The sequence below is a fragment of the Drosophila grimshawi genome, unplaced genomic scaffold (genome assembly GCF_018153295.1).
Source record: "Drosophila grimshawi isolate 15287-2541.00 unplaced genomic scaffold, ASM1815329v1 contig_1377, whole genome shotgun sequence".
NCBI classification, from domain to species: domain Eukaryota; kingdom Metazoa; phylum Arthropoda; class Insecta; order Diptera; family Drosophilidae; genus Drosophila; species Drosophila grimshawi.
Genome location: NW_025062900.1, coordinates 11,138,459 through 11,157,194, shown reverse-complemented (window position 1 = coordinate 11,157,194; position 18,736 = coordinate 11,138,459). Strand labels below are relative to the sequence as shown.

At 37.4% G+C, this 18,736-nt stretch overlaps 1 long non-coding RNA gene across 2 annotated transcripts in view; it reads right to left on the bottom strand.

The window, feature by feature from the left end:
- Nucleotides 1-18,736, bottom strand: part of LOC116805318 — an 86,998-nt gene that overhangs the window by 28,512 nt on the left and 39,750 nt on the right. The window lies entirely within an intron of this gene.

Genomic DNA, 18,736 nt, shown 5'->3' with positions numbered 1-18,736 from the left:
TTTCCCTTATAATAGCTTAAATAGTTTATTTTGGAAAACAATAACGAACCCTTAACATAACCTTTTAAAATGTATTTATTTCTATCTGCGTCGATAGAAGGGAATATTCATTTTATAGTTCAGCTATCTTCGAACTTTTTAAGTAATTGGTTACAGCTCTCAAATTGCTTTTGAAGTTAGACAATATTTTTCAGATTCATTATGATATTTGGCAAAGAAAAGAAATAAGTTTAGTAATCCTTATGAAGATATATACTATATATATATATAAATACTTTATAATTTAATTTAAATTGTTTGTTGATTGCTGACATATTTTTTAAAATTAAATATTCGAAAAATATCGGATTATAAAATATAAAAAAGCACTTGACCTGCAGCCAGCGAAAGACATATCTAAAATAATGTATACTAAATAATAACGCGGAATTTTGCAATGATAAATTGATATAAAAGAAATTCGGAATTACTCGAGCAACCCTCGCGTACTCCTTGTCGAAGAAACTGTGCACGGTTGCATTATAATTAAAATCCTACAAGTTTTAACTGTCCATCGTTAGAAGTTGCTATAAATGACAGTGACAACAGACACGTGTAACTTAAAAGCAGAAAGAAAATGCTTCCATCGTTAAGGCTTTTGGCTTCACAGCAGTAGCAGTAGCAGTAGTAGTGGCAGGAACAGGTGCAGGAGCAGCAGAGAAGCAACAGCAAATTTTTCCCACAATGACCCACAAAATTGAACTTGGTCCATGGATAATTTTGTCAAAATGCAACATTCGATATGCGAATCGGAAGGCGAAGGGAGCAGAAGCGAGCAGAAGCAATACTTGCGGTTGGCTTGTGGGTGCCCACTTTTGTAGGGTATGTGGGAGGGAGGGAGGGAGGGAGGTAGCGATGGGGTGTGGCTTTGTGTGTGCGTTGCATATTGATGACGTGATTTGCATTTGAATATGCTTGCGTCAGGATGTTGTAGCCAAAGTTGTTGTTGTTGTTGTTGCTGTTGTTGTTTGCGCATTTTGCACTTCGCAATTTTCACACGTTGATAAACTTGTTTCAACGTTGAGCAGAGTAGCCTGCCTCACCTGTTTTGCTGGCGCTGCGCTTATTGTTGCATGCCCCATTATAGGCATCGCCCTGAGGCGCTCGGAGCAAAAACATGAACTCCAGGGCAAAAACTTTGCACAGGAACAAAAAAGGTACACTTTAAATTCAAAATTCATTTTAAAAGCAAGTAATATATCAATATTTTTCTAATTTCAGGTCATACATTTTTTTTAAGTGTATAATAACATACTTTATTCCATCGTCAGGAAAATTGTGTGTGTGTGTTTTTTTTTGTTGTTAGCGAATGCGTTTAATTGGCAAAAAAAAACAAGGTTAGTTGGCTGCTGGAAGTTTAGTTGCATCATGTGGGGGCGCCACCTGCACAGTGTCCTCCAGGTCGTCCTTGTTGTCCTCGTTGTTTGTCTTGCTTGCCTGGCAACGCCTAATTGCAACGTTCAGTGTCCTTCTAATTTCCATTGGCCATCTGCATTGCCAGTTTGCGTCGGTTCAGCATTGATCACTTCACAAATGCGATTATTTCTCAGTTATTGACAACTGGCAGTCCCCAACATTACACAACAATCATGAGGCAAGCTTCATTCGTGTAATTGCCAGTTATTTGCATGATTCCAACTAATGAGCAACGGTATTTAGCCGACTGAGTAGCAACAAGTTAGCTGCCTCTTTCGAATGCCTCTCTGTAGGCAGTAGTTTGTTGGGGGTTTGATTTGGAACTTGGTAACTCTGTTTTCACAATTTTTGAGCAATGTTTGATTACTTATTGATTTTATTACTTATTTGTGCTTCAAATTGAATTTCTTTTTTACGATACAATTAACCATAATTTATACTTTATGATTCTAATTTTATTTTAAGCACGATTAACATAAATTTACTTAGCTTGTTATATAAATTAATAAATTAAGAATTGCAAAACATAACAAACTCTAGAAGAACTTATAAAGCCAATTATATGTTTATAACAACAAATAAATTAAAAACTTTAACTCGATCGGATCAAAGAAGCTCAAGCAACAATTCGAGGAGACAATATAAATAAATATGCTCTGCTGTTCCATTCAATTGAGATGCAGGCAAAAGGTTAATGCCATAACAATTCACTGTTAATATATATAAAGCCGATTGCCAAAGAGCAAAACCCAACCAGAACAAAAAAAAAAAAAACAGTCTCAAAACTCCTGCAGAGCTTTTGTTTGACGCCAATTTGCCATTGAATGCATCAGAGTCTAGAGTCCTGCGTTCTGTCTGCTGTCTGCTGGCTCCTGGCTCCTCGAAGGACACCCGCTGGCAGGTGTGGCACTCAATAAACAGCATAATGACCAGAACTGACCACAGGTTGGGCAGGCTTTAAGGGCCAAAAGGTTGCCACGTTGTCCGCTACTTGAGCCCCATAACTCAGCATAAAGAAATTACGACAGCCGGGCAATAAAAAAAAACTTTTTGCCACTCACACAACGCACAGCGGGACAAGGTCGTAGTTGGCGTTGCGGGGGATGGGAGAGGGTGGTATGAAACTGGGAAACGAGGAGTAGACGGACCATTATCATTGGTCGTATTAAAAGTTTTGATGTTGCTCAAATTATTTCTGGAAATTGATGCCCAAGGATTAACTTTGCCATGGAGAGCAGCAGACAAAAAAAGGAAGCGAGGAGACAGCGACAAAGAAATATAATAAACGACATCTTTTCTGATATTCCTGCAGAAAGGCTATTTGGATTTTGTCACAAAGGGTGCAACGCATTGAATCAGATATCTCTGAACACATTACGATTATTTACAATACTAATAATAATCAGAAAGACAAACTTAGTTAGCTCAGTCAGTTTTCACGTAGCTAATTTTATAGTTTTGGTGAAGAACTACATATGTTGCAACTGACCGGATCGGTATACTATATCACATAGTACTATATAGCTGTCGATGGAACTAGTCGACTTTAAGTTCTGTATGAAGAGCATTTTGTTGACCAAAGCTACATTTACAAGTTGATAGTTTCATACTGCATATCATTCTCAATATGATCAGCATCGAACTATTGTATCTCATATATCAAATACAGTTATTATTAAAAATAATAATTAAGCTTAACCTTAGCACAACTTGAATTCAGTCTGTAAGTGTATTTAAACTTCGGTTTAGTGTAGTTATGAATTGTTTTCTGTTTTTTTTTTTGCTCTGGACTGCGGTCGTTTGCAAGTTTGTTGCTTTACTTTTTTTTTGGATATTTTTTCTTGTAGGCACATCAAACACAACGGTGGATCACACCGCTGGGAGCGTTACTGCCATGCCTACTTTGACAGCTTGCCACCTCCGGAGTCGCCGCCACATGATGATGAGCAATGATGATGAATTCTTTGCCTTTTGCCTTTGCGGATTGCTATTCTTTTTTCGCCCACTTGTTTCCCACTGCCGAGCGATAAATTTCGATGTTGGGCGCAAAAAAAAAAATGCTTTTTGCGTTTACTTTCATCTTACGTACGAATACTCTCTTTGCTCATATTGTAGTTTCAGCTGCCACGCGTCGACTCCTTTGAGCACTTCGCTGCCACTCCCACTACCCCTCTCTTGTCCTTTGCACTCCGTCTGACTGACACGTCACTCATCAGCTGGAAGCGTTTCGCGTAACTTTCGTCGACCCATTCCCAGAAAACTTATTCAACATATAGCAAAAAAAAAAGAGGAAAAAGGACCAACACAGTCGTACTCTAAATACCCTATAAAAGTGTGAAGATATTTGTGATATGGATTCAGTATTTTTTGTATTTAGTAATTTCTCTTGTTGCCGAATTAATAAACAAATATTTTCCACATTAAAAACAATGTATTATATAATATAATCTTATCCGACTTCTGACGATATATTTTACATTTAAGGTTCTCGTCTATATCTTTTGGAACTCCCAACATGCCTCTCTCAATACGTCACTTGTTTAAAGCCTAAATACCCTCTTCAAAGGCAGATAGATGGGTACAGGCAAAAAAAGAAAGTAAAGAAAGTTGCCAGTTGCCATTTGCCGGTTGCATTACAAAGAAGTTTTCATTTTCCCGTGCGGCCTCAGGACATTATTTCTTTTGGAGTCCCTGCCTCGATTTAGAAGCCCTTGTGGCTTGTCAAGACATTTCCCTGACTGTGCCACAAGCCCTCTTCTCCACTCTATATGTTGGTGACTAAGTGTTCAAGTTGGTTATCTTTGTATTTCTTTTTGTTGTTTTTTTTTTGTGACTCTGTCTTTATTGGCTTTTGCTGCAGTTGGCATAAGTTGCGAAATAAACTTGTGCTTCAAGTTTGGATAGTGGAAGTCAGCAAAACTTATGATTTGTGCAATTATTCATTGTGAAATGTTAATCATTAGCAAAAGGTAATGTAAATGAATAATAAGTAATAAATATGAATAGCTCTCTTTATACAATTTTCTTAGACTATTAAGTATTTGTAATATAAACTTTAAATACGCAGAGTTCAAATTCATTTATATTTGCATCTACTTCAAAAGGGATGTGTGGGAATTCAAATTTGTACATGAAATTTTTGACGCATTGAAGTAGACGTACTTGAGCCCACAATGTATATATATATTCTTGATCAACATCACTATCCGAGTGAATATGATGATGTCCGCCTGTTTGTCTGCTTCAATCAGTTATGCATCTTCTACATCAGATTAATATATAATATTGCTTTCAAAAGATCAATGAGTGTTTTTTTTTATCTAGGGGAACAGCTCGTCGAGCCGCTGACAACAATCGAATCGAATTGATTTCAAATAGCTCTTTAAAAGAATCGTAAGACGTGACCATATAAAATGGTCAATCGAAATGCCATTTTTGGCTGCTTTTATAAAGATTTTATCTGGGTTTCGTGGCAATTATCAAATTCACTGCACATTTCTATGCTTTGTTCGTATATGATTTACTTTATGGCGTTTGCTGGCCCTTTTGGAGAGCTTCCCCGAATTCTTTGTTTATTTTCGCGTTGGCGTACTCTTTATTTTATTGCACTGTCTCTGCCTCTCTATCTCTGTCTTTCTCTCTCTCTCTCTCTCTGTCTCTCTCTGTCTCTCTCTGTATGTCCTTCTGTCTCTTTTTCTCTGTCTGTCTTTTGATCTGTTTTTATAGCTTTATACGCCTATAATTCCTCCTGCCTGAAATCCTTGCTCTTTGGGGATTCTTGTTTTTGTATTGTCTTTTGTTACGAGGTGCTAAATCAAGTTAACGTTTAAGTGGCCGTTTAGTGCCTATGTTGAGCCTGCTGCCACACAACCACCCCCCAAACAAGCACGCCCACTTCCCTTTCCGCACCACGTGACTCCTCCCGTTCCCGTTCAGTCTCTTTATTATTATTTTGCCCGTTGTCATAAAGAGTTTTCTTGCATTGCCTTTTCCGGCTTTTTATTGACTGTAAACTTTATATTTTTTAATATTTTCTTTATGCTTCCTTTTTTTTTTTTGTTTGTTTGTTGTGTTTTTTTGTTTTTTGTTGCTACTTTGCAGCTTGTAATTGTTTTTTAAACAAAGTTTATAACTTTTATGTTGTCCGTAACGCTTCCTTATTCTTATGGGTTTTTTTTAAGTTCTTTTCTATTTTTTTAATTTTTTTTGTTCACTTTCTTTTTTTGTTTCAGTGAATTTTAATTTGCATGTCTGCCTTTTAATGGCAGTTGTTATGCAATTTTTCCAAAAGGAGAAACTTCAATTGCATATTCCTGCTTTGTTGCACCAGTGTTGCAAAATAAGTAATTAAAAATATGGAAATTCCTTCAAGATTTTCCACTGCACATCAAATTTAACTGTGCATAAGAGAACGTCCGAGAAACACAGGAAAAAGACTATCTGAAAATTACAGGAAAGCTGCCTTGAAAAAAGAGTAAGTTTCAGCTTAAGAATGAGAATCCGACTGAAAGTGAATGTTTATATTTGCATCTTATTTCTCGTATTTTGGCGCACTTTGACGCAATGAGATTTATTATATATTGTCAACTTAAACAGAAACAATTGTCGGACTGATATTATCATTCCATATTTATGCGCAAACTTATGCATTTAAGACTTGTATTGAAATAAAAAATATATATATTCTTGTTAGTATCTGACTTTTGCTACGCTCTACTAACTAATGCCAAATATGCGGCAGTATTTTATCGAAAAACCTTCTGCCTGCGGTTGCATGCAATTTCAATTTGTATTGCAATTCGTTACAAGTGCATTTCAATTGCATTGATGGCGTCGGCAAATAGCAACAAACCAACCAACCAACCAAACACACACACCAACACACACACACACACAGACAAACACTCTAACACGCAAGTAAAAATCGTGCCATCGTGTTGCATTATTGATGCTCTGGTTTGTTTTTGAGTTGAATGAACATATTATGCCTTGACATACATTGCTTTGTTTAGCAAACAAGAGTGTCAAGACCTGAAACCCATGCAACACCCCAAAACAGCTCCCTCCAACAACGCATGCCTCTGACTGTGTCCATTGAAATAACACACACACACACTCTCTCTCTCTCTCTCTCTCTTTCTCTCTCTCTTTCTATCTCTCTCTCTCTCTCTCTCTCTGAGTGTGTGCACAGTTGTTGTTCAAATATCAGCAGCTTGTGCAAGAAAACCAACAGTGGCATCAACAACGGCAGTAACAGCAGCTTGCAACAACAACAACAATCTAATGACATTTTGACTGACAGTTTCAACACCAACACAGCAGCGCAAAAACAGTGTTGGGCAGCGGCTGAACTGAAAGAGACACACATGCAACTCGAGTGCACAACAATGCAACAACCAAAATAGCTTCGATGTGCATTTTCATTGTATGAGAAAATTAAATGTTTTGTTCCACAAATGTCCATTAAAACAGAAACAACAATAATACACAGCTAAAATATTATTAAGACTTTATCTAAAAAACTAGAACAGCACATCAAAGAATGTTAATTGTATACAACAATTAAATATTCATTAATATTTTTAGCAAGGACTTTCTCAAGAGTTTCTTATCATTACATATCATTTTGCTTCCAGCAAAAACATAGTCAATCAGGTCAAATATATATTAATGCAATATATTACAAATATGTTCTGCAAATTAAGTATACCCTGCAAATGAAATGCCATGCAGGGTATACGAATAGCGCCTACAAGGCGCACCGACGACGATGTTCAAGAACTTGTTGTGTGCTTGTTTGGTTAGGCTCTTCTTCTTCTTGTGCTTGTAACCAGGTTGTTATATATATATATATATATATAATCATGTGATGTCGTTGTAGATAGTGTTGCTGTTGTTGCAGTTGTCGACATTGAAGTCTGTCCACAAATACTTAACATGGCAGCTCGCTATTTACACATACTTGTTGCAAATTGTTTTTATTGCAATTAGGGCACAGTGATGTTCAGGTAACAGGACGAACAGCAAGAGAATGAAAGACAGAAAGAAGAGAGGGACAGACAAATAGAGAGAGTCAGATACAGACACAGAGAAGAGAAAGGATTGCTAATAAAGCTCAAGTTTCTTCTGCGTGATGTAATTTTATTGAGTTAGCAATTGAAGATGTGTGTGTGTGTCCTTGTTGTTAGAATGGAAAGTGGAAAGCGGAAATGTGAAATACGGCATTGGGAAACTTTGCCCTCAAGCGGGGCAACAATGCTGTATAAACCAAAACTTCGATTATTATTTGGGCAAACTAAAGTTGGCCGTTGTAAAATTTCAAGTTTTGCGATATTGCAAAACAAATTTGCAACATTTTGTATAACTGTAATTAGATATAGAAATATATATCTGGATACTTTAAGTCACTTCAAAGACCTAATAATGAGCTTTAATATGCTAATAATCACCTAGCTTATGCAGATAGATATATTTAGGAGACGACAATATCTATTCAGCTGTTATTAATAATAATAATAATAATATATAGCCGTTATCGGATTGGAATACTATACAAACTTAATAAAAACTAAATCTTCATTTTTCTACATAATCAATCTAATTTTTTCAATCATGCAAAAAACAATACTTTAAATCCTAAGCTTAATCTTTTATGCCTTAAAGCTTAAACACAATAAATTATTTTTGCATATCCACTTTAAAATTCAAGTCTTTACTATGAAATTTATACTTTTTGTCTTTGGATAAAATGCCAGATTGCAAGTGTCAAGCAATTTTACAGTATTCTAAGCTCTTTTTAATATTTTTCTAATGGTCCATTAGCTGCACACAAAAAACTGCAACAAGAAGAGGAAATAGTTGATTTTTGTTGTTGGGTTAGTGTTAATTGCCGCTTGAGTAGACTAAAATGCAATTCGATAGGAAATTGTGGGCCAGGTCAATTACGAGAACCAATCAGCCTTAAATATTGTTTTGACTTATAAATTGTAACTAAAGGCTGCACAGCTTAAGCTCAGCTGTGAATGAGTTTCTGTTTCTGATGGGTTTTCAACTGGTGTTAGACGGTTTTCTGTTTGGCTTTGACGGGTTTTTGGACTGACTGACAGCTGCACTCATTGAGGCAATTTTGCTTAAGTTACAAATTGAAATATTTGCATTTTATCTTAGAAATGCAAATGGATCTCACCCGCCCCTCCCCCACCCAACTTGCTGCTGCTCCTGCTGCAGCCCACATCATGGGCAAAGTATCTGTGCAAACAATGACAAACAAATTGGCTATTCAAATCTGCAGACAACTTAACCACCATTCCCCCCACCCCTGCCGCTCTCGCATACACGAGCCAGAGATCGGGTTGTGGCAGCAATGGGGTTCACAATTTATGCGTTTGGCCCCCCAAACGGTTTTGAATGCATTTTGCAATTTTCATTGCCTGCCTTTGCCTGCCTCTGCCTGCTGCTGTCTGCCTTTTCCTGTCTTTGGCTGCCTGTTGTATTTCTCTGCTGCTTTCTTTTTTCCTCCTGGTCTGGCGGCAACAAAAAAGCCATTAAGATTACTTTCCATGGGCAGATTTGAGACGGCTACATCTCTTACCATGAGTGCGAAAGAGTCGAGTTGAGCCGGGTTCAAGGCAATCTAGAATGCTCTAGTCGAGTGAGCTCGACTACGAGATACCTTCAGCTATTAGATATATTATACTGGCTGCTGATAATAATGAGTTCAATATGAAAATTCGTTTTCTACAATGCCTGATAAAAATTTTCCAGATGATATAAGCAAACTGAATCTGCTGCGGGTATATGAGAACCTATATTTCTCGGCTGTTGATTCTGAATAAAGTTTATATACCTTATGGGTTAGAAGCTGCTTCTTTCTGTCTGTTTACAAAAATCCATTATATTCTTTATACCCATTTGCCATAGATTCCAGGGTATAAAAAGAAGTAAAGAGCAACAGCAAGCTGCTGGGGCTGCAACAAAAAAGAACTCAACCGAGGCCTGATGAGATTTTTTTTGTACTCTTTTCTTCTGCTGCAGATATATGCATATGCAGATGTGTGTCAGTGTGTGTGTGTGTGTGACAAGTGCAGCTTATACAAATGAGCACATAAAGCAAACGATTGATGAGTTTAGAAAACTTAACGGCACCTCAGCACAATTGTACTCAATTTGCTTAACTGTAGTTGAGAGAGCAGATCACAAACTCAGCAGCAACAAAATCGAGACTCACTCACCAAAAAACATCAACATAATCAAAAGGGAATTGCCAAAAAAAAAATAAAAGCTGCAGCGCTGCTTGCTGCATTAACTTTTCGATCATTGCTTAGATGACTGCGTAGCTTGTGCGTTCCCTCCCTCCCAATTCCACTCTTTCTCTCTCTTTCTGTATTCGAGAGTAAAAGTTTGTGCGGCGGCTATTTTTAATTGAGCGTGAAATTGGTGTGAACATAAAATTTTATTTAATGGATTGCGGCTTCTGCGGTTATTGTTCCCAAATAAGGAGAGCACACTTTTGAGCGCATCAGTTGAGTTGAAGTGTGAGGAGACGTGCCTTAAACGAAATGCATTCACCGGGCTTTTCGTTAGTCTATTGCTAGGTGTCCAGGCGATCAGATTAGTGTTATTCGTTTGTCTTGCTAGATACAATTCTAGTGCTTTTGTCCGAGTCGTTATTTGAAATTTTAGTGCAATTGGAATAAAACCAATTTAGATAATTACACATTGCCATAGCGGTAAATTCGAATATTGCACAATGGTTAAGAAAACAAACATTCAGAAAGTATTTTCCAATTTCAGCTGTTATTGCATGTGCATTTCCACTTTTATTCGTTGAGTCGGGTGAGAGAGACAAAGTGTGGAGAGAGAGAGAGAGACAATAAAAAATGCTTCGTTTATGTACATGGCTTGAAAAGTATAAAAAGCACATGCGAAAAAGAGAAACAACATAATATTATATTTATGTATGAAGAGGGTATTCAAGGTGCGGCAATTGGCAATAGATTTTTTTCTACCGATTTTTCCATTTTGAGTTCATGGCAGAAATTAAAAAGTTTTACGGATTATTTGGTCGATGCTCATGCGTTTTACCGCAATGAACAAAACAAAAGACAACAAAATTTTCAATTCAAAAGCAAATTGTCCTTCATTTCAAGCTCATTAGCTTTTAATGCAATTTCATGCGGCTCAACGCGCCTCAATATTTGCCCAGAACGAGGCGACATTAAAGAAGAAGAAGAAGCGGAAGAAGTCAGTTACACACACACACATAAACACACACACATACAGACACATCATTTTGCATTACATTTTCATTTCATATGTGCACAAGTATGTGTGTGCGTGTATGTGAGTTTTTGTTGTTTTCTGTGGGCTTTTTGAGCAGTGACTTTTGTCGTCATGAATTAAATTCTTTTCCGCATATTGCTGTTTTATTTGCATAAGAGCGAGTGAGCGAGACAGAGAGAGGAGGACAAGACGTTTTAACATTTTATGTAAATTTTCTTAAATATTTATGGAAATGTAGCATATTGTAAGAGACTGAGTGACTCAAAATGGCAGCCAAGTAATGCATGTGTGTGTGTGTGTATGTGTGTGTGATATCAGCATAAATTTTAAATAAATGCTACACACAAAGAGAATATTAAATGTTGAAATCAGCTTTGCTCCGCATCTCTCTCTCTATCTCTTTCTCTGTATGCAGCTGAGCTTTTAGGCTAATGTGACTCGAGACAACAACAAACAACAAACAGCAGCAAGCAAAACGCAGCCTGAAAATTTCACCTTTAGTTGAAAAGGTTAACGGAATTTGAGCAAAGCAGATCAGAGCTAAGTGTTTTGTTGTTGTTGTACATTCGATGACGTTTGCATATTTCTTTCATATGTTGCCGAAACACACACACACACACACACACACACACACACACACACACGCACACATAGATAAATGAATATTTTGCGCATTTGAATACATAAAATATATATTAAGCGCGAGAGGGAGAAGTAGAGTCAGCTTATTTGCGCTGATGTTGCACTTTTCTTTTTGCTTTGTTAAAGCAGCAAGAGGTTAGATTGAGGAACAAAGGCAGACAGAGAAAGAGAGGGAGAGAGGGAGCGCGCAAGTGAATCAATGAACAAGCAGCCCGCGATATGCAAATGTATTTGGCAAGTGCCAAGGCGACATTTATATTGAGCTTATCTGTGGTGAAATTGGTTAGTGGAAGCGAGACAGAGTCATAGCTCATGGCAACAAGACAATTGGAGTACGTGACAATAAACTGAGTGCTATTGAGAGCAGCTAGCTCATAACTGATTTTAATATGAGTGAAGCTTTTTTATGCATAACTAGGCACGTTTGCAGCTCAGCTGAGCTAAGTTTGCCCGATCTTCCGAGCTTCGAGGTGAGAGTGCGTGTAAAGTAGTTGAGTGAATAGTAAGCATTCTGTCAAGTTGTAAGCAACCGCTTTAGGCGTGCGGGAGAGAAGAGAGCAGATGGATACCCATTGGTTTCAGCTGTTATTCAAATGTAAATTTATGATTTTTTTAAAATTCGTATTGTAGAAGACAGAGTATTAATATCATTCAGCAAATAACACAATGCGTTCTTTCTGTGGAAATCGAACTGTGCTTGAAGGAGGTAGCAAAATGGATATTCTTTTAGTATTTAATTGCAATTTCGAAACATTTTTATAACGAATTAAGTGTCTATTTTAAGAGTGTTTCAACAGCTGTACTCCTTAAGTGCATTTCTCATGCAATCGATACTAATTTTAAAGACAGTCGTTGGCAGTTTACTTGGATGTTTATCATCTCTTTTTGTCACCCTTACTTACTTTGTTGCCTTCTTCATTACTTTCCGCTTCTCTGGAGAGCAAGTTAATTTTCCCCAGTTGCTTTTCTTTCATTTCATCGCATTCTCTCGTGACTGCAACTCTTAAAAAAAAACACATTTTAAATGGTTTTGAATTTCTTCGCAATCTTAGCTACTTACTCAATTTTGCATATAATTCGAACAGTAACAGTAAATCCCCGCACACCTCTCACATATATACTTTGTGCTATGTTGATATTTCTCACATCTAATAAACTTTCGCAACGCTATCAAAAGTTATTTAACATTTTCAACTATCAACAGACTTTGGCCACGCCCATTACCTGGGTGCAAACCATATCCCCATTTCCCCTTTTCGCATCTGCCACTCGCTTTCCCATTCCAAACTAATGCGCTTAATCAAATGTTTATCATTTCGCCAGCAGCACTTCCTTCGTTTGGCGCCGCTTCTCACTTATCGTTCGCCTTTTGCTTTTCCTGGGATTTTTGTGATTTTTCTCATTTATTTTGGAGCGCATAGATTATGTAAATTTTACTACTTTCACTTCGACATTTTCATTATGTCGAGCCAGGAGACAGTGCCTTGGTCTTGCCTCACCTCCCCAAACCCCCCTCTCTCTATGCACTTGCTTGTGAACAATTGCGCTCTCATTTTAGCAGCGAATACAAAAAAAAAAAAAAGTTTCAGAAAGTCGTATTTAAAATACTTGCACATAATTTATTTTCTCACGAATACAAATCATTTAATTTTCGTGCAAGTCACGATGGCGCTAAAGTGAAGCGTATCCTGCACCACCATTAAATCCTCCAACATCCCCCACTTCCCTCCCACTCCCCACTGTTCTCCCTTGGAGCCACTGATGATGGTTATATTACATTAACTGCAGGCAACAACAACAAAATAGTTTCGTGTGCCAAAACTAAAATGAAAATAAAATGTAGCCTAAAAGAATAGGGGCGGGGGGAGTGGTCTTGGGCATGGCAGATTTGAGTGGCACGTAGCACATCGCGGGCGCAATGAATATGTAACTAGCAAGCTGGGGCATACTCACTTCTGCTCGACTGTAAGATGCTCTGTGCAACAATAAAAAAAAATTAAATCACTATAAAACCAACTGTCTAATAAGCACTCTGTGTCAGGTCGCCATCTAGCGTTGGAAATTGGCAGCATATGATGGGTCTGCTGGGGAATGTTGTTCAAAAAAAAAGACAAGTAAAAGTAAGACAAGAATAATGAATCTAGAGTATATAGCCTAGGGGAATTTAGTGTATGCCATGATTTTCTTTAGTTAAACTAAAAATTTTGTTGTCATTTTATTAGAATTAGTATAATAATTTAAGCTAGATATCTTTAAAATACATACTTAAAGAGTAAACTAAAATTAGAATGATTTTTAGTAGAATTAATTAATTATTGAAAGAGCGCAAGAAGGAAAAACAACGATTGACTTAAAGGAAAACTTATTTCAAAGTGCGTTTTGTACAGAATGTTATTTTAATCCTTGGCAAATTTCATCTATGTTGTGATATATATTTGTATATTTAATCTACATTTCGATTTTAATTACAGAAGGTTTCTCTGTGGACAAATGACGAAGCTAATATGCTCACTGTTTGAGCATATTTTGCCAAGGGAAACGGAAAAGTCAGTCAAGTGTCTGCATGCCCATAATGGGCGTCAGTTCCACATACTTGTAGATGTGTTAGATACTGACGTCGCTCATTAGTCTAGCGCGTAAGGTGTCTAAACATATGCACATACTTATATATATTCACACATGCATATATATGTTGAAAATAAATATAATTTTAATGCTGGCGACTGGGCGACTGGGCGTATGCGTAATTAAATTTCATGAGCGTCACAAAGGGAAGCTGGTTGCGTGTGAATCTAGCTTGTCAAAGAGATAAAGAGATTTGGAGAGAGAGATGGAGATAGAAAGAGAGAGAGAGAGAGAGAGAGAGAGAGAGAGAGAGAGAGAGAGAGAGGGAGAGAGGGAAACAGTTGCTGAAGTGTGTGTAAGTAAATATTAAAAAAATATCCTTTTTGGAAAGTAAACCGCAGCAAAATGTTATATAGCACCAACATCTTTTTAAAGCTGCGACTGACTAAGCATTTTTTGTTTTTGACCAGGTCAAAGTTCAAGCATGCACACGTTTATTTGCATAGCCAGAAATAGCCACAGGCCACAGGGTCACAGCTCAACCACAACTGTAATAACTGTAAATTTCCTTTTCATTACTTCTTTTCAGAGTATATTTGTACTCAAAATAAGATTGACATTTGAAAGCTGCAAAGAAAACCTGACTTTTGCGTAAAAGGAAAAGCTAATGCCAGTAATTGTTGGGTGTAACTGTTTTCTTATCAAGCGCATAAATAGATTCAGTGCTGTTGTTGTTGTTGTTGTTGTTCCTCAAACAGCCACACAACTCATCTGCCCCTTCTGCCCCGTTTGGCTGCTTGTCTGCCTGACTATCTGTCTCGCTCGACAGACGGCCATTTTCCACTCAGCGGTCAGCGGATCAACACTTAATTGCTTGACCTTTTTTTATCCGCCTAACCTGCTCCAGCTTTTGTTGTTGCTGTTGTTGCTGTTGTCGTTGACCTTTGAATGTGATTCAAATTTTGCATGCATTGACGCTGACCCTAAAACCCTCCTCAGTCGTTCCCCATCCCCTTTTCTATGCCACTCCATTGACATGGATAACCACTTGGGAGTCAAGTGCAAAACATGCGCAGCCTCGACAAGTCCAACAGTCAGCCAGACACATAGAAAATCCATTTAAGATGAACCGAATTTTCGGCAAATGAAATTTCAAACACTTTGAGCTACAACTCTTCAAAGGTTAAAGGTCATGCTAAATGTCACAATTTCCAGTGATTGATTGCTGCCAACAGACAATCGGTTAATGTATCCACAATGATCAAGTTAGTCGTTAGAAGAAAGTTGCACTTAAAATAATTAATTTCAGAATATATAAACGCAAATACCTAAAGTGATTTAAAAACATTTTTGGCTAAAGATTAAACAAGTTTTGCGTAATTTTCATTTAAATCTCCAGAAACACTGTCTATTTATTATACAATGGGTAAATTAAACAAACATGATTTAGTCAGTTTTGAGATGAAATTCTCATTTAATTTTAATAATGTCTGAAATCTGAGCAATGCCAAATTTCTATTCCATTTCCAAACTAGTAGAAACACTGCTTATTTAAACTAAACAGCAAACATATTCTATATCTTATAATTATTTTACTGGCAGAATTTCAAATCGAAATTGAAAACAGCATGCAACAACATTTAGCAGACAGTATTCAATCTGAAGTGAAATGCTTTCAGTTTATTAAAAAAAAATATATTCATTATCTTAACCAACAAATTTCAATCTCGACTTTTTTTTTTATCATAATGATTTGAATGCAAAATGATTTGTGTGATTTGACAGACATGTTTATGGTGGGGAAACCAACTTGTACAATTGTTATGCTCGATTCAAAACTCATCATCACTCTCACATGACAAAGCAACGACATCAATTTGACCCCTGGGGGATGGGGTGGGTTGGGGAGGATGAGGGTGAGGGTGAGAATGGGTTGGTTGAATATTGTCAACAGCTGCAATCAGCATTTTGTCATGCATTGTGTGTATTTTAACATTCATTTGTCGCAGCCAGCACTTGTCGTCTGCTGTACCTTCACCTGTGCACATCTCAAGCATCATCTATATTTGCACCTGTGGCAGGTGCAAGTTGGGGTTGAGTGGGGATGTGGGTGGTCTGGGTAAGTGCTCCTTTGCTTGCTGCTCTAGTTTGGGCCATTTGCATATTTATTCTTAACCGAAATCTAATAAAAACATTGCTGCAATGTAAATGCATAAATCAGTTGAACAAGAAACATTGCAAGCAAGCTGATTCAAGTAGAGGGTGTGTGTGTGTGTGGTTTCTGCAATGAGGAAGGGGACACCGGGTGTTAGGTAGGTGGCATATCAAAATGGCAAACCAAGTGCCATGTAAAATCCCACAAGTGCATAAATTTGAAGCGTTTACCCAGGGATATGATGGCCTCTACACCGTGCAGCCAATCACACACACACACACATACACACACACACACACACACACACACACACACACACACACACACACACACACACACACACACACACACACACATCTAGCGCAGTAACCACATTGCACACTCGGCCACACACCTGCTGTGAGTTGGCCGCAGGCTGGCATTGTGCAGCAAGGAACACAACAACAGCAACAAATGCAAACAGAGGTTGTTGTGTGCTCGACTAGTAGATATCCTGTACTCACATCTAGTTATATACATCATTTTCAACATTATAATTATTATTATTTTAAATAAAATTCATGAAAATACTTTTATTTCAGTTTGTTTGCCCTACAATAAAGTTGTGCAGAGTATGAAGCAGATGGAAGGAAAGCAAATCGATTTCTGATAGCAATAAAATACCCAATTGTAAATTATACTTTCAATTTGTATTATCTGACATATTAAAAATCAATTTGATCAGATGCATTAAAGATCGATGAGATGCAAAACTTATTTTTAAATTGCACAAACTAATAAGCCGAAGCCTACTATAAATTTAACAGCTGGCTGCAGGGTATCTCCTCTCTATCGTCTGATGGGTATTTGAAAAACGAACAAAACCAAAGAAGTTAACTTTAATGTGCCTTTGCAATGAAAACAACTTAAGGATACAACATGTGTCTGTGTGTGTATCTGTGTGTGTGTGTGTCTGTGTGTGTGTGTGTGTTTATATGAGCTTCGAGCTTATGTGTGTTTGTGCAGAGATTTTTGGACATGTGGCGCGTAGCTCAACGCAAACTGATGGCAACATTTTTTGCCTGTTTTTATGCAGCTTTTGGCTGTTTTTGGCTACCGAGTTTTCAACAGGCACTAAAAAAATAAAATAAGAAAAGCAACCCCAAAAAAACTGCTGCTAAAAACTTTCGCTTGAGCAAATAAGAATATGCCCTGGCAGCTACAACATTTTTCTTGGTTACCCCCTCGACTCCCCTCTCGCAAACATTAGCCTGTGCCGCATGTCAACTGGAGCGGCAATAAGTGCCATGCATATTGTCGCAACCAGGTGACGCCACAAGCAGCTGCCTGACAGCATAAACTGCAACTTGGCTTGCTAACTTGGCTTATTGGCACTGCCAGGTGAAACTCGTACAAAACAAAATCAACAACAAACTATGCTAAAAATTTAAGTCTCAGCCCTGTCGAAGTTGACTTTATCTTGGTAAAAACTTTTTCTTATGGCTTGCGTTGAAATTGCGGGATTTATCCGCTATAAAATGGTCAATTATATAAAGTAGTCTACAGCCATAAAGCTTACTGCAAGTGCAGCTCCCAAAATGAAGCCACAATTCACATAAAAGCACAACTTTAGTTCAAAGTGTGGATGGCAAACAATTTGATTTATATTTGTTTGCACTCTAAATAATATCAATATAACAGTTGATTGATCATAATAATAATAATAATCGAGCACAATATTTTTTTCGCATTTCATCAAGTTTTACAAGCTTGCAACACTTTCAGCAATCCTCATCGTCATTCACTTGCAGCCTTGCAGTCTCGCACAGGCAGCCAACCCCCTTTTTTATTTGTGACCCATCAACTCACAATACACGACCAATTCACACCAGTTTCCTTCGCAGCGCTCCCCCCAACACCCTTTTGGTTTTCCCCAATTTTCATTGTATGACCCTTGAAGCAATTTACGCGCTGGTTGCGATTGCATTGCAATTGCTTGACCCAAATGTCATAAACAATAAAATTTATTAAAATATATATATATATGTATATGTATATATATATATATTCTCATATACGCGGCATATGGGACAATGATTCATTTAAAACAGGACGACAACAACAACAATAGGAACAATAACAACAGGCATCAGCAGAAACAATGGCAAATGCACAACAAGCTGGAAATTTAAACAAAATTTTGCACATTTCGTGTTACCCCATTGTTGCTGCTGCTGCTGTTGTTGCTGTTTTGGTTGTTGTTGTTGCTGTTTTGGTTGTTGCTGTTGTTGTTGTTCACATTACTGTTGTGTTCTGTTCAGCTGTGCTGTGTTCTTTGTTTGTTCGTTGTGTTCGTTGTTGTTATCGTTGTTGTTGCCGTTGCACTTGCTGCTTGACACTGTTTTCAACCACACCCATTTATTTGCAATGTCAACGAGTCTGCACTAAAAAAAAAGAGCATTAGCAAGCAAGAATGCTCGAGTCGAAAGAGCTCGACTATGAGATACTCTGAACCAAAGTTTTAACCTATCACAATTTATTGTTATTCAAAATGAAAGTTCAGCTGAGTAATTTGATAAATATGACTATTCGATGATCTTTTTTATCCTTGATATTTTTTATCAAGGAATACAAAAACTCGTTTATAAAGTTATATCT